General features: G+C 42.4%; 1 protein-coding gene and 2 non-coding genes across 3 annotated transcripts in view; 2 read left to right on the top strand and 1 right to left on the bottom strand.

The window, feature by feature from the left end:
* The window catches only part of Alpha-man-ia (alpha-Mannosidase class I a), a 679,808-nt gene that overhangs the window by 142,276 nt on the left and 523,054 nt on the right, over window positions 1–14,478 (top strand). The window lies entirely within an intron of this gene.
* Window positions 3,782–3,996, top strand: LOC143213192 (small nucleolar RNA U3). The gene has a single exon (XR_013009912.1). It is a non-coding gene; the product is annotated as a small nucleolar RNA U3 (small nucleolar RNA).
* On the bottom strand, window positions 5,889–5,970 carry Trnas-aga (transfer RNA serine (anticodon AGA)). Its single transcript has one exon. It is a non-coding gene; the product is annotated as a tRNA-Ser (tRNA).

Here is a 14,478-nt window from a genome sequence, read left to right as displayed (position 1 = left end):
GCTCGACGGATTTTCGTCATTTTTCAAAGAAACTATTATAGATTCACGGATAACGTGTGTAATACAGGTCGCGAGAGACTCGCTGGATAAGCAATTAACGTTTACAGAAGATTAAATCTCATTACACTGAAATCACTTTAGCTCGAGCAACTAAATTTAAATGTAAACGAATAAATTTGAATAAATTTAATTAAATTATATATCTGCAAACGCTTGCCGCATCCCACACGAGTAGAGTGCTGTTCAAATATTATGATTAACCCTTCAAGCCCGGCGTCTGTGCGACGTATTGATTCTAACGAGTGCTTCGAAATTTATTACACGAGGCCAGATTATTCTAAATACTATGTATTGTATTATCGCTTGCTTCAGAGAACTTTAAGGGAGTAGACTCCTTTTTCCAGGATTGGATGATAGCGTTATCATTTCTCGATAATACAAAAATGGGGCTTTTCAGTAGTCGCCCTCAAAAGTCCTGTTTTCTCGATTGGTTAGAGTAGATCGATCTTTTATCTAGCGTTTTTGACTACTGAAAAACCCCATTCTTGTATTATCGAGAAATGAGCGAAGGAATGCAATCTCATAGTCAGTGCCGTAACGAGAGTATGAAGCGCCTGTGACAAGTGTCTAACTTGCGCCTCCCCGTAACCCAATAATGACAAAAAAATTAAAAATTTTAATGTAACAAGTTAAATTTTACTAAATGCAATATATTAAATACTATTAACCTCATCAAAATGAGTTACCTGTATAATGTATTTGGGGTAATTCCATGCCAAATCGATCACTTTTTGCGGGCACCATCGTCGATTTTGTTCTAAATGAAATATATTATAACGATACCCCCCATCTTTTTCAAGGGCTCATTTTAAAGGGGAAACTTCAAGGAATATTGCCACATTTTTTTCGAAATTTAAATCACTGAGCCCCATCATCGAAAAAAACGTAAAAAAAAGAATTTGTTAAAATTTTTCGACATTATAAAGTTGATTGTCGGGGTTGAAAAAATTATTTTGTAATAGCCCAGTCCTTTTCTAATAAAACAAAAAAAAATGTAGCTCAATCGGACAAATAGTTCCTGAGATAAAAATTCGTAAGTGAGGTACGTTTTCGCCGAAATGGACAAAAATTGAAACCTTTGAACGCCTGCCATTCCTAAAAAAATTCGGAACCGGCAAAATGATGACCTAAACCCCCTTTAATTACACACATGGACTACAATATATTTCATTTAGAACAAAATCGACGATGGTGCCTGCAAAAAGTGATCGATGTGGCATGGAATGACCCTTCGTCAAGGTATTTGTATGAATATGAATAAATAATCTATAACCTAAATAAGAAGAAATTTTTATTCATATTCAATGACGACAAAATAAAAGAAATACAAAACATAGGTATATGTTAAAATAATATAATAAAAACATAAAACAGTTCAGCATATTTTGTAAAGTAATTTTTCTCGTTTTTTCATTTGCAAACACATCTATTATATCGTCATAATTTAATATTTTGGCAACATCTTTTTCAATTGATATTATAGACATGTTTGTTCATCGCTCTTGTCCAATAGAAGAACGAAGGTACGATTTTACAATTTTTAATTTGCTAAACAAACGTTTGCAGGGAGCTGTTGTTACAGGCATTGTTATGAAAATCCTTAATTCTCTATGTCTAGATTTGGATACGTGTTTCGTAATGAGAGTTGATGATTGTTTTGCAAGATTTGAAAAGCGTCCAAGCGACCCTTAACCGGATCGGTATCGGTATTCTTTGTTTTGCGCCCCCAAACCCAGTTGCGCCCGTGGCGGGCGCCTCTTTCGCCACGCCCTTGTTACGGCATTGCTCATAGTACATATTCAATATTTGGTAAGAATTTATTCCTCGAGTACGGAGTTCATCCTCTTCATTCGACTATCGTTCTCCCGGGCAAAAAATGCGAGAAGATGAGCAGACAATAGGAAAGTATCTTTCCGTGTTCTGAGAGGTTGAGGCTCTCGCGTGCACGAATCGGGGAAAACAGCGGCGCGTTATTTATTATCTACGATCCTGCCTAAAATATGATGTCGGCCATTTTTCCCCTCGCACCTTTTCACTTAGTAGAACGCATACTATCGACATGAATAATCACGAGGGCATAAGTATTCTCGAAAGTTCAATTTCCTGTCACGCCGCCCGGTGATTTATCGCTTGACGCCTGTACACGCGTGGATATTATTTACCGCCCTCTCGATATTCCACCCCGATCCCCGACAAAGAGGGGAACGGAATTTCGCGTTCGTGGAAACGCTCGCCGCTGTGAGAAATAACCACCGAACGCATTTGTTATTCATGAGCTCCTTCAAACGAATTCTCCACTGCCCATAATGCGGCGTGTATACCCGCCGTCTGTCCGAACTAGTTACCGGAAGCTCGAGCACGCCGATCCCAAAATTCGAACGAACTCGGATCACCGCTTCCGATTTTTCAATGAATTTCGCTTGCACGCTAATCGAGAACATTATCGACCTTTCGATCTTGACACTCGTGGTTAATTTAAAGGGAGCGAAAGTTAGGGTAGTTCCAGTAACAAGATGCAGAGGGAAGCACCGCGGATGAAACCGCCGCGCCGTCTGTATTATCTCGGAGTGACAAGCAGCTTACAACCTAATAAGACTACGATAACAAGACGTCACGGCACAGCTGATAGGAGATCGTAGTTTACAACACGGTTTTACAGTCATTCTTGCTGTGACACTGTGTGCTACTCCGGTTAATCCGGTATCTCGCACGGTACTCACGCAAAGCACACAAAAGCTTCGACGAACAGCTGCTGTCGTTATGAATGTAATTGAAACTGTGTTGCGCAGATATTTTAATCCTTATCAATTTCTGATAATTGAAACGCTGGCGCGTATTAACTTCGAACAGCAATTTTGTTAATCAGTACTTTAGAGGAAGAGTTCTTGTTGTTAATTCGTGGATTTTATGCATTTACGCGTTGTTGGCTCCGCAATATTTTTCCGAAGTTCTGTTGCACGAGATAAGTTAAAAGAAAGGGACGAGAAGTAATGAGGATCCAGGAATAAGTGGCAAAAGGAGGACAAGGATGAGTATGGCACGGTGACACAATGGCGGCCGTAGGTGCCTGTAAGTAATGTATGCTCACATTGTGTACCGGCGACTTGTCTTGTTGCTGTGGGCCATTTCACATGGCAAACAACCGACACACGTGTCCACCCACCTCGGTTAGGCTAGCGTGTGGGTTACTCGACACCCACGTGCTCTAGATGGCGACGAAACGCGCCACCGGACCAACACGACACGCCTAATTTGTTCTTGTGTCATGCAAATGCCGCTGAAAGACGCGGACACCGTGGCGTTGCGGATTCATTATACGCGACCACTGATAAGCACGCTGCAAATGTATTATTATTATCAGAATTCTTATTAAAAATCCGTCGAGCTGAAGCTGGTCCAAGTGCACGCGTACTCGACAAATTTTCAAACTTATTTTTCTCGAATATAAAGCGTCATATGAAAACATTTTATTCTACATTTTCGATTCAATTTTTCACGTAGAATCACTCCCCTACTCGTTTGTGCCACCAGTGACAGGGACACCCTGTATACATATATGGTCTAATTGTAAGGTGGAGACGCTGTGGTAGATGACACGTGGTGAGATCATTGAAACTACTTCGTGTTCTTGCCGACAGATGGCCAACATCTTCAACTGATTTCTCGCTGCTGAAGATGTTTGGTCTCTACGATATATACGTCGCTGCGACTGAGAAAAACCAAGATCATACTTCACAGGATCATTTCTGTAGTATATCTTGTTTCTCTCGAACTCAATTTTAGAGTTTGATGCAGCCACGATGAAGAGTCGTAGCTCCTTTCCTTGAGCGTGAGCAAGACTCGAGAAGTTGGGTCCGTCCAATTTCTCAGTCATCGATGATCGTTCATCCTCTGTACTCAGTACGGGGGACATGGGAGTGGGGCTGTCTGAGTGGTCCTTTTTATTTAATTCAAAACAAGAATCTTCTTCAACTACTTTCTATAAAATACGTAGTTCACGTTTTCAGTGAAAAACTGTGGAATTTCTGAATTTCAAAGTTGTGTAGTAGACTCTTCTCAAATTTATTTCTTCTCTAGGAAATAATTTTTCTTCAGAAAAAATTGCATAAAATGTTTAAACATTTGACGGTGGATGAGAAAAATGCATTTTGTTTCATGTGAACGTTTTATTCCCGTTGCAGCAAATGTTGGCGGGAAATGCGAAGTTATGTAAAATAAAAACTGTGTTCGTTATAATGGCCTACTTCTAATCATGGTCCAACGGACACTATGATTGATATATGAACGCGCCACCAAAACAGGTAGTCACAATTTTTCATTCACAAGAACGGTGAACGTGTTTAACTGAAATTTCACGTGTGTTCTGCTCACGTAATTATTTACACTTAAACATATGTATAACCAACATCCGTAACACAAGAGTTAACAGGAATTCATTCAAAAAGACATTTTCATATTCAATTGAAAACTAGTTAATTGTGATCATAAAATAACTTCGCTTAAAATTGGTGTAACTAAACTAATACTAAATACTAAAATACTAAATACTTAATACTAAATTATTAAGGTAAAGGTAGTAGTAGTTGACAAGTTAAGAGAAGTTTTCCACGCGAATAATAGTAACCACTTGCTCTGTCATGAAATAGCAGCGAGAGTCGATGCCTGAAGACACTCTTTAAATCTTCTAGATTACTTATACAAATTTAAGAAACATATTTAAAAATTTAGTAATTGCTTCAGAAGTTGACCACTCTTGAAAATGAAAAATCTAGTAATTGACCTTCTGTTCGTTAGTAGTTGACCACTTATACTAGAAAGAGGGTTGAAGCAATAATGTTGGGAATCATTTTACTATCATTTAGTTTCAACAATTACCAGCACAAAAAAGTTCAATTCAGGAACACAGTAGAGTTGCGAGTTCTGCTCGATTTCGTAGGCTCATTGATATGAGAAAGTACAGCCTTCCACTCGTAGTCGAGCACATCAGGCTCCTCTGGCCACTTCCATAATCGCCCATACATTTCCATGGATGAAATAGCCGCTTTAGTTTTAGTTACACGAAGAATTTCTTCAGGGAAATGATTTCCTTCATATAAAAATATTACGTGTTCGTTCACAACTTTTTCAACAGGCAACCAGGCAGGCCATTTATTGTTATTCAACAGTTCGTTTACTTCGTTTTCCTCTTGAAGGCGATTAATAGGCTATCGGTCGGTAAAGTGTTAAAAAAGTGGACATTGGTCAATACTTGACCGTGTATGCAATCAATAGTTGACCATGTGGTCATCCTCTAAAACACAGCATGCTACAAAATTTGGAATTATATTTTGTACTCCTAACAATCGTAGATGTAAAATGGATACATTATAAATCGTAAACAAATTTAAATGAGTCACGTCTGTCAACTTCTGAAAATTGTTCAAAAACAATGCATTTATCGCTTATAAAACTCTGTGAGAATTTAAAAAAGCGAATAATTCAGTCGCGAAAAGTTCACAACGTATGGATTTTTTTACCTGAACCGTACAGCTGTCCTTAACAGAAACGTTAAGGAAATAGAAATATATCGGCATATTACTAACCTTAATGAATTCAGACGACCGTTATTACTATGCATACTTCACTTCGCATGCAATTGTTATGAAATTTAACCAACAGATGGTATGGCATCCGAGGTTCACTTTCATCAAAAGTGTACAGCTTATAAAAATCTTATTTTTTTATGTTTTTCTTGTAAAATGGTCAACTACTGGTACATGGTCAACTACTGGTACCTTTACCTTAGGGTCTGCACAACAAATTGGTGGAAAAAATAAAGGTTCACATCTCGCAGTCGGTAGGACTCGAACCTACGCTCCCAGAGGGAATCTGATTTCTAGTCAGACGCCTTAACCACTCGGCCACGACTGCTCGTTGGAAACTTTCCTAACATTTACGAATGCCATGTGCAATTTCCCAGTATCCATTCGCAAAACATAGTTCATTTTTCACGTTTAATGAACGTGTATCACGGTACTTGATGAAGTACGGAAGTCCGGAGCTCGGTGCAGCAAAAAAAATATAGAAAGTGGCAATAATCCGATGAACAAAGCAACGATCCCGCGAACGAAATACAAAGCGACTAATTCGACAAACCAGCGCGTAGAGAGGCACGATGGTGGTAGGAGGAGGAGGAGGAGGGGTGGAGGCGGTGGCAAATCGGCACGTAATTACGGGCGTGGTTTTGGGGGCTAATTACTGAAAGTAGCGTCAATGATGCACCGCGTTTTAGCAGCGGGAGCGATCGTCGACATATAAATTTACCCCTTAACTTCGTAATATCCCTTCTGCTCGCGCGACTAATGGCACCGGTGTTTACACGGTAAACGCGCGTCGTTAGTTTCGTCCGGTGGAAGCTAAAGGCTTTATTTAACAGCAAACAGGAAGCATGTGCCGCTCCGGATACGCGCCTGTAACAGCGTATTGTAACCGCCATGGTGTTTCGGGCGACATATAGCACGAGCAACGGGCGAATCCGCGAGGAATGTAATCTCGCTTTTGAGAGTGCGTCTTGCTCCCTTCATTTCTCAAACTTAATAGTATTCGTCTACCCTAAAATCCAGTATTGTTACATCCGAATGACATTCGCTTAATAAAAATAGACCGAGAAACAGATCCCCTTAATCTCTGTTCACGCGCACTCGATTTTCCGTGGATGACACCCTCGCATTGTGCTCGGTCGTTGTTATCCTTTCGAACTCGCGAATCTCCTATTCTCCTTGGCGGGCGTCTTTCGCAGCGGTTCTCATTTGCGTGTTGCCGCAACAAAGCTATCAGCGTCACGCTCGGGCGCTTCTGAATCGGCGCATTCTGCCTGTGTACGTGTGTCTATGCGCGAGTTCCCCCCTCCGCTTCGAATGAAAAGAGGTGAACCTTCCTCTGGCGTCGCAATCGAAAGTCAGAATTGAAAGCGGCTCGTTAAACATCGAGGGGCGTGACCGAGGAAGCGTGAAGCCGAGGCGTGAATATTTTATACGCGATACGCAAACCCAAAACCCCCCACCCCTCGGCAGGATACGCGTCGCTGGAACGGGAAACTGATAAGGGTGTAACGGGGTATGAAATATGATAAGGTGATCTCGGATGAGAATTGTTCCGCCGCCTCCTTGTGCTGGAACGCTGAATAGCCGAAGATACTTCTAATCTAGCCGAGCGGCTGCGGTAATTGCTGATTTACGTGCATTCCGCAACACACCAACAAATTCATTGTTCTCTCAGTCTTCGCTCTTCAGCCCCTTTCTGCAGTCTTAAACATTTAATTGTTCTTTTACTAGCGTGTTCGCGACGAAATCCCGATTAAAACGAACCCAGACACGATACCATTCGGATTATATTTGCTCGTGTAATCTGTCACGATTTATGGGGCGAAGAAGAGCCAAAAGTAAATGAAGGACCACTTCGTTGTAAAATCGAAGAGCGCACGAATTCGCCTAGGAGCGGAAGACAGTGTTATTCTGATTGTTGGACGCGAAACGAAAACTCGTTTAGCCATAACAGTTTCGGGCGCGGATAAGGCGCGACCATGTTGGAATTACGTACAAATGGATAGCGTTATCCACTGGCTGCTGCGCCAGTAAATCGTTTTATCCGGGGCTGGTAGTATGCCGGCGTTTATTCAAGTTCAGCCTGCAGGGCCATTTTTCTGAAACTGTTCCGACTGGGGCCATTACCGGCTCTCGACTCCCGGAGAACGTTAAACCGTTTCGGCTATCGTCATTGCGACGCGATGCAACTTTCTGTCCCGCGGGGAAACCTCTCCACTCTTAAATACAAGGTAGTTAACTCGCCCCCTCCGCCCCGAAATCGCGACTCGTTGGCTTTTCTTCCCGTGAAATGTCGCGCGGCTGGAAACCTTCCGAGCTTCCCGCTGCTTCGCGTCCTCCAACTACAATTTCGCTAATTCGGCATGGGAGAATCATTTACACTTCGTTTTCTTCTAAAGCCTCGCTTGGAATTTTTTTGTAATTTTTCTACGATATACAGGGTGAGTCGCCTAACGTTATCACCTCAAATATCTTTGTTGCTTTCAAAGATACATTAAATATCTCGAGGACAAAGTTGAGTGGCAAAATGGAGCTCGTAGGACACCAAAAAAAATTTTGCTTTTATGAAATATTTTTCAGAGATATCTAAACCTTCACTTTTTTTCATGGAACAAACCTTTTTCAAACATCTACGATGATAGTCCCTTTCATTACGAATTCAGTGACCATAATTACTCAAAATCATTCAAGGTCACGCACAGAAAAAACGTAAAGGGACTATCATTGTAGATGTTTAAAAAAGTGTGGTTCCATTTGAAAAAATGAAGGTGACCTTAATACATGTCTCTAACAAAATTACATAAAAACAAAAAGGGCCTAGCAGATTAAGATTAGTCCAGCGGCCCCACCCACAATTTTTATTGATATTGTGCGGAAAACAATGGTTTTAGATTGAAAGATAACCCCCTAAAATTTTAAGTCGCTAACCCTTCGTATAAGGATGATATGAGAGTAAATACCCTTAACTGTGTATCATTGTTTTTCTCGGTTGTTAATTAAGATATTCGGATAAAAAAGAAACGAAAATACTCGAACTTACCTCTTTTATATCATACATTTTTTTCACCATCGTGATCAAATTATTAAGGGTAGAAAAAAATCATTTAATTTTTTAGGGGTGGGAATTGTGCAAGCAACCCTTCGAGTGACCACTTCCAAAAAGTTCAAGAACAATGTTCTGTTGCTTATCTAACGTATAAAAAAGTTTCAAGATGGTCGGATTGGTGGAACATAGTTAAATATTGAAAAACAAATAAAAAATTACGTCATCTGTTTACGTCAAAATTCGTTATCTGAATATCTTAATTAACAACCGAAAAAAATGATATAGTTAAGGGTATTTACCCTCATATTATCCTTATACGAAGGGTTAGCGACTTAAAATTTTAGGGGGTTATCTTTCAACCTAAAACTAACCTAAAACCATTGTTTTCCACATAATATTAATAAAAATTGTGGGTGGGGCCGCTGGACCAATCTTAGTCTGCTAGACCCTTTGTTTGGTATCGTATGAGCCCTATTTTACCATTCAACTTTGTCCCCAGGACATTAGATGTATGTATTTATGAAAACAACAACGATATTTGAGGTGATAACGTTAGGAGACTCACCCTATATAGTCGACGAGGTGATATTAGCGAGTTGTGAATAAAACAGCAATAATCTAGTCTGCTCCCAGCGTGTTTGAATATTCTATTGTAGTTAAGACAATCATTACCGTTCCGCAAAACGCGGAACGGTTTAATAAAGTCGTAGTCTTGCACCTTCCGGTTAGCTGCTTCTACTCTCAACTGTTTAGTATGTCTGCACCGGAGCTGAAAAAAAGAACCGCTTACTAATACATGTATGTATACTCGATCCGAGTGTTTGAAAGCCGTTTAAATATTTTACAAAAGTCAAGAATTTATAAGGTACTAAAGCTTGCAATTTGCTGACGATTAATTGGTTCCTCGAGACGATTTCAGATAACAGATTTCTCGCTAAAATCGTCGGGGCTGTTTCGCCGTGGCTCGCACGGCCAGTTAATCCTTAACGAGCAGGCATCAATTGTATCGAGCAGTTAATTAGAAAATAGTAGAACATGCCGGGAGGTAGTGTAGGTTGATGGCTGGGATTCTTCGGTACTCGTTGGTGGTCGTCGAACGTCGTTGGACGAGGCTCGTTTCGTTTCGTTTCGTTTCGCCTGGTTCGGTTCTCACTGGTTCGGGATGGCATCGGGGCCAGTTAAAAGATACGCTCGTATCCTTCTACGGCAGGATACGCACGCCGCGCCGCAGGATTTACGAGCAATAAAGTAGCAATAACGATGGCTACATTGGTGTCCTGCGCGAGCCGACCGAGTATGCTGCATTGTACTTCCCCGCGACATCCGAGAGAGTAGGATCTTCTCTGGTTCTCGCTATCCACAATCCTCGTCCTTTGGGGACAATGCGCTTTATGCGTCGAAGGAACGGTCTCCCCCCGTGCTTCTACGTACAGGTGTTTACGCTCAAGTTTATGACCGTTCGCCGTGCTAGAATCGGATGGATTACGTTGTTGTTTACAGGAGTAATTTTTATAGGCAAACCCACCCGGTATTCTTGTTAGGATAGGGACTGGCGCGCTTGTCGGATAGCTTCGTGTCCTTAGGGTTCGCGCAGGACTTGTATTGGCTATTATGCTACGGTTATGGACCGCCATAGTCTCCGGACAGAACCGTCTTAGCCGATAGGCGCTATAACTCTTCGACGGACGTGCAATTTTTCGCAACAATCCGGCGTTGATGCTGTTGTTGTGCAGCGTGCAGAAAAATTACATGGTGGACAGTGTTGTCGTTATCAAATCGGTTTTATTTATTAAATTCACGAATTCGTGGAAGCTCGATCGAGGATCGAGAATCGTATCTTTTTTTCCGCTCGGTTTCGCGCAACCCGTTTAAAGATTAAACTTATCGGCCGTGGCCCGATCACGTTCATTGATATTCCCCGAATCGTTTTTTCCTCGTCATTTTCATGGCAACGACGGGAACACATTCCCCGATTTACCGTCCGAAAATTGCGGCCCACGCGTAAATGGATCAAGCCGCTTGCCGCAGCTGTCCGGTGTAAAATAAACTTTTCCCTAATTTTTGGCCGCTCGCCAAAGAAACGATGCACTTCTGTTGCTCGGCTAACGAGCACACAAGCGCCCAACACCGTACACACGTGTTAATAAAATATGCAGTCTGTAGATTGATGCAAATAGTGCTATGTGCATGGTAGAAGCAGTGAAGTCACGTGACGAAGGATGGAGTGGGAGACAAGACTCAATCTGGTGACACTAGTATGCACTACTGAATCAGTAGTCTCGTTCCACATATGTACAATACAATTGGTCGGCCCGGTAGAACCCGACCTGTTGACGTGCCTGCATAAAATCGCAACGCCACATGCGCCACCGTGGTGATTTCTGGGAGCTCTCTCTCTCTGCCAATTTCCCGATCCTCCGACGAGCTCTCGGCCAAGTAGCCCCGTTGCATCCTCTCTGCGAACTTTGAATAAATATCCCGGCCGAAGGAAAAGTCTCGCGGCGAAAACTTTGGAAGGACCTCGATCCTTTCGTTTTTTCCTCCTTCCTCGGGCACGGCCGCGAACCGTTCCGGCAAAAGCCGAACTTCCAGTCTCGCTCGTTCGCTTTTATTAAAATCAAGCCGGAGCCCAGAGCAAACGGTGAAACTTTTATGCTTCCGGTGAAATTGTCACCGTAATCAAAACACCGAGTTCGTCGCGCTCGCCGACCACGTTCCCGCAACCGTCGCTGATTTCCAACGTTTCATCCGCGCGGAAGGAATTCCGATGTCGGCCCCCATCTTGTCGACCTTGTTTACGTTTCGCTCGGCGAGCCTGTATCCGAATCGACTGTCGATCAAAAGTCAAATTCCCTGGAATTATTCTTCTTGCGATTCAGATATTGCCACTCGAAGAGTGAACCTATCTAATTCTAGTATTGTATGAGGTATTATATCAATTGCATATACACAAAATGAATAAAAATCATTTACAATGGAATTATTCTACACTTGGCTCCATATAAGAAGGAACTTACTAGCGGACGAATTTAAGACTTTAATGCGCATATGACAATAATGGAACTGTTTTATTGGTTAATCCCCTACTCGTACTCCGCCGACCACGCGACCATTGAGACAATACAGTGAGCGAAACTCGTTTAAACGCACTTTTCATGCTTCTTTAGAAGAAAAGGGCGGATGATGTGTGTCAAAATTGGGTTATCTACTTTGCTAAACCTTTACTTTCAACATCTATGCTTCGAGATTTTCCGAATTTATATACCAGAACATGTCACAGAGCGAAACGTGTTACAACAGCGTCCACAAGTGCGAAATTCGTTTAATCGCAGTCCTTTTTTCCCAGATATTGAGAGAAATTATAAAGGAAAGTGGTTGATTTAAAGAGTGATCATAAAAGGTATTGTTGTCCCGTGTGCCTGATTCAGTCATATTTTAACAGAACAGAATGGCAAAAGGAAAATATTTAAATGAAGCTGAAAAGGCAATATCTTCTTTTAAAAAGGAGGGGGGGGGGGATTGAATCTTTTCTACTCCCTCCGCGCCGGAAGGTTAAAATAGCTCCGACAGCGAAGGATCAATGTTCGCCCGATAATACAAATTTCGTGACACCGAAGGATCTTCAAAAACTGTGGAGATGAACGCAGCGTTCCGAGTTTGATCCGGTTAGCGAACACACCGGGCGCACCGGTAGGAAATAAATCAACAATGAGGTTTAATCTTCGGTCTTTCGGGGGAATTGTTACAAAATATTTCGCGTCGCGAATGTAGTAACCAGCTTAACCATCGTCCGCCGAATTCTCTCGTTCGACGTACGCTCAATAGACGAATATAATTTCCGACGGTTGTTTGCCGTGGGAACGTATTAATATCTTACAGCACGCGGTGGGCTCTCTCACCGTTAAATAATTACAGCGTGACGTCGAAACAGATTCGGGCGAGCCTTCATCGAGCTGGATTCTGCAACGAGAGTTCTACAACGAAATTGCCCGGTTCTCGTAACGCAACGCGACGCGACGCGTGTTACACGTATTTTGTCGTGCTCGCGCGATAGTTACCATTTCCGCAATGACGCACGATCACGGGCCCGATGACAATTAACTAACGGAAATTGATTTCACGACCGGCACGAACAATCGCGCCGCGTTATTCGCGATAATGCGTACACGATGTTACGTTTCGCGACTTGTAATCGGAGAACGGGATATCGCCGAAACAGTAGGATAACGTTACACGCGATTCACCATATGGCGGATCCGCAACTGAAATGGCATTTGAAAGGTGATCGTTTCGGCCATTATCACGCGTGCTGTAGTGAACGAAATAAGAATGAAGTTTTAAAAGAAATCTGTTGCGATAAACCTAACTGGATGACTGACTGGTAATCTGTTAAAAAGAGGGGGGGGGGGAGAAAGAGAGAGAGAGAGGATCCGCGCGCATAAAAATCGTTGCATAGAAAGCAGGCTTAATTTGATGTTATCTAGCAGGCCGGTGAGGAAACGAAGAAACGAAACAAGGCTAAGGGACGAGCGGTGGCTAGCCAGCCATATAAATTACGTCCAGAACGTCGCCGAATGTAAATGCAATACAAATTGGACCGGGCCACTTATTATTATTCATTGGGGACATTTGTTAGCTTATCTGACGGCTCGCCGGCTTCTCTCCTCGCGTTCCGCTTCACTTTTTCCGACTGCTTCTCTCCGCTCTATCCAGATTCGATCGTTCCACCCTGGAACGCGGCTACCGTTGATTATTACTTGTTAAATACTCTTGTCGTGGAACACCGGGACGCATTGCAATCGAGTTTATTTGCGACCGCGGAGCCCCGACGAACTTCTGCGATCCTGATCGTCCTGATCGTCCTGATCGTCAATCCTGATCACAACAGTTTGCTTAAAGGTTCACTTAAAAATGTATAATTACAGCGATTCTTATAGGAAATATAAATTCACCTGCTGAGTCCGGATGTCCGGATGTTCCTCAAGTGTCGCACTGCAGTCAGGTTATATCCGCTGTGGCCGATATGTGTTTTTTTTTATTATTCATGAATAAATTACGTGTTTTTTTTTCGTTATTCATGAATAAATCGTACGTGCTATAAATGCATGAAATTCGCAATTTAAATGATAAGCTAATATTAAAATGCAGATTACTTTCATGAAGCACAACTTCTTCTATATTCTTCGATATTGTGCCAGGATGCACAAAATATAGAAAATGTTGTTCCCACGACATAACAGTAAAATTGAACGGTGCCTATCGAAAGTTCAGACGAGTTCCGCGCATGATTCAGATATGGGGACAGTTAATTTTGCAAATGTGTCGGTCCAGTGCATTGTACGCAGTGACGTACGCATGCACAGACACACACAGGCGCAGACGAGCCACAATTAAGACGTTGCATCGCGCGGCGAAGCAATTTGTCCTGTAATCGGCGTTGTTGCACGGCTTTCACGGCAGAACAGAATTCTAGGTTGTTCACGGATTATACAGGCGTAATTAACTTCATTTAATGACCTCGGCTGCGCCACGCTATTCGGCAATTCGAAGCGCACAAAGCGACGACTCGTCGGTCGCGATGCGACCGCAATGACCCCGTCTAGGTCTGAGATTAAAGCGGCCTTCAAACTCATGCTGATAATAGAAAGCGTTCCCCTGACGTTCGCGATCAAATTCTCTCTCTCTCTCTCTCTCTCTCTCTCCCCCTCCCTCTCCCTCTCTGCCGAAAATCAGATATTCCGCCAGACTCCGGCCACAGGCTTGTATCCCAAACATTATGAGAAAGGAAAG

Source organism: Lasioglossum baleicum, chromosome 10, assembly GCF_051020765.1.
Source record: "Lasioglossum baleicum chromosome 10, iyLasBale1, whole genome shotgun sequence".
Lineage (NCBI taxonomy): Eukaryota > Metazoa > Arthropoda > Insecta > Hymenoptera > Halictidae > Lasioglossum > Lasioglossum baleicum.
This window is presented reverse-complemented; position numbering and strand designations above follow the sequence as displayed.